Raw genomic sequence first — 2,945 nt, 5'->3', positions numbered from 1 at the left:
TGTAACCACATCACACATAGATCTTCCTTATAGTTTCCAATTGAGAAGTTCACCAATGCTTGTTTGTTCACACATATGCCTTTAGAATCATCAAGCCAACTTTGTTTGTAGGGTTTTGCATGATCACAAGTTGATAGCTTCAGTTTACTCACCATCTCAGTTGAGGCCACATTAGTGCATGACCTACTATTTACTATCACCATGCAAGTAGTATCACCCACCTTGAATCTAGTATGGAACAAATTCTCCCTTTAATCAATATTTGGAGTAGTTTCAGCATGTAGTACCCTTTGAACCACTAGTGCTTTTTCACCATCTTTTGCAAAACCTCCTCTTCCTCCTCCTCTTCAAGTGACTCATCCTCTTTTTCGAATTCAGGAAGTATAATCAAGTGTTTTCATCCTCTTCCCACTCGTAATATTGCTTCACAATAAGAGCTTTTCTATTAGGAGATTCACTAGCAATGTGCCCCTTCCCTTGGCACTTAAAGCACTTCCTTCTACTCTTATATTCCTCACGTGGCACAAACACTTTTTGCTTCTCAACAACTTTCTTATTTTTTTGTTCTGGTCGTGTCATTCCTTAAGTCAAATCCCTTATATGGAGCTTTGTATGAGTTAGAAGTAGTAGCATGAGATGAACTAGGCTTGGAGGAACCAGCCCCTTTGCTAGCATACGGTCCACTCTTCTTGTCTTTATTCCAATGACTCTCAATTTTTAGAGCCAATTTGCAAACATCATTGAAAGAGTTGTAAGTGCTCAATTCAATCTTTTTAGCAATAGGCCTATTAAGACCCTTAATGAAATGAGCAATACGCATGGGTTCTTCTTCTTTCAAATCACAAAAAGAAGTTAATCTATCAAAATATCGTCATTATTTATAAATTAGTCCGTCTGCATGTTGTGAAGCCGAAACTATAGAGGGTTAGTAGGATCCGTCGGCATATAGTGCAGGCAACATCCTTCATTGTTGTGAGCATGGTCCTTCTGCACTTCGTGCAATCGGTACTCAAAATAAAGTAAAAAAAGACAAGTATGAAACGAAGGCAAAATTTCATTAACAAGTCAAAATACTTTACAAAATTTCAGAAGTAATACTTCTTTAGGTTATCTATATTCCATGTTCTGGGTAGCCTCCTGCCGTCAGGTGTCTTCAGGCGGTAGGTGCCGCCTCTTAATTCTTCATAGATTCGGTAGGGCCCTTCCCAATTTGGAGTTAACTTCCCTTGTTCATTCGCCCTACCGACTGCCTCCAATTTTTGTAACACAAAGTCCCCAACTTTTAAGGGGCGCTTGTGTACTCTTTTGTCGTAAGCTCGAGTCATTCTCAGGCGGTAGATCTCATGGCGCAAGACGACATTGCCCCTGCACTCTGAGAGTGAGTCCAATGCCAGGCGCATGGGCATGACCTCCAAGTTTGTATCTTCATCAAATAGCATAATCTTCTGCCTTATGCACCATGAGAAATGGGGTTTCTCCAGTTGCTCCTTTTGCTGTTGTTCTGATGGCCCATAGGACGGTGGTAATTCATCCGCCCATAGGCCGCCTGCTCTTTTAATTTTCTTCTTTATGCCGTCTGAGATTAACTTGTTGAAGGCTTCGACTTGGCCGTTTGCTTGGGGTCGGCCGACTGATGTGATATAATTGGAGATCCCCTGATCTCCCAGCCAAGTCTTTAGTTGAGGAGTATGAAACTGAGGACCATTGTAAAAAACCATAGACATAGGCACCTCAAAACGGGTGATGATATTCTTCCAGATGAAGGAAATGACGTCCTTTGTCTTGGTGTTTTTGACCGCCTTCGCCTCTACCCATTTGGTAAAGTAGTCCACAACCACTAGGATGTAGCGCTTTCCGCGTGGAGCTGTCGTATATGGGCCCAAGATGTCCATGCCCCATTTAGCAAACGGTACAGGACTGTGGATTGCCATTAGGTCGATGGCCGGACGATGGATTAGCTTGCCAAATTTTAGACACTTGTCGCATTTTTTAACCATCTCCACAGCATCCGCCTCCAGGGTAGGCCAAAAGTAATGCCGCCTGGCCTTGACAGCTAAGGATCTGCCGCCTACATGAGAGGCACAGTATCCGACATGCATTCTTCAAGAACTTCTTGCCCTTTTTCTGGGGTCACACACTTCAAAAGAGGCTTTAGAAAGCCTACTTTAAAGAGCTCTCCTTGTCCTATCTCAAAGCTTGCAGCCCGTTTCTTCAGCACGGCCACCTCCTGAGGTGAATCTGGGAGGGTGCCGTTTGTTAGATAAGCCCGGATGTTGTCCATCCAGGTAGAGCTTCGGTCAAGTACTCCAATGGGGTCTTCATCAGATATACTTCTTTTTTCTATGACTTCCCAAAAGACTGACCGAGGTGTTTAGGGTAATTTTACCCCGCCACGTGGTCCAACCAGAGGACGACACGTGTCAGCTTCAGGTTGGCCCAAAGTGGACCAATCTCCGCTTGACACGTGTCACTCCAGAAATTGAGGGAAAAAAGGCGGCCTTCAGGCCCAAATCCCGAGAAAGCCGCAAAGCGGCGCAGCCCACCAATGATTAGGGTTCAGTTACCTAATCAGGGGCACAAATCCCAAAGACCCTATAAATAGGGAGGTGACCCTCTTTTTGAGGGCACGTTTTACCATTTATTACATCTGCATTCTCTCACATCAGGGAAAGACCTGTGCTTGGAATCCGAGCAGATACCCACCTAAATTTTCGTTCTCTTTATTCCTTTTCAAGTTACTAACTTGACCGTCGAAAGCGGAGTTCCAACCACTCGGAGTCTCCGTTTGTTTTGCAGGTACAGCTCACGCCGGATCAGTCTTCGTGTTGTAACTCTCCCGAGGGACTAAAACACCCAAAACATTTGGCGCCGTCTGTGGGGAGAGTACCTCGAAGATGGTTCAGGAGTCTGTACCACCCCCTAACCGTCTGGGCGATGACCTAGAA

The sequence above is a fragment of the Chenopodium album genome, chromosome 4 (genome assembly GCF_948465745.1).
Source record: "Chenopodium album chromosome 4, dcCheAlbu1.1, whole genome shotgun sequence".
NCBI lineage: Eukaryota > Viridiplantae > Streptophyta > Magnoliopsida > Caryophyllales > Amaranthaceae > Chenopodium > Chenopodium album.
Note: the sequence above shows the minus strand (reverse complement) of the source record.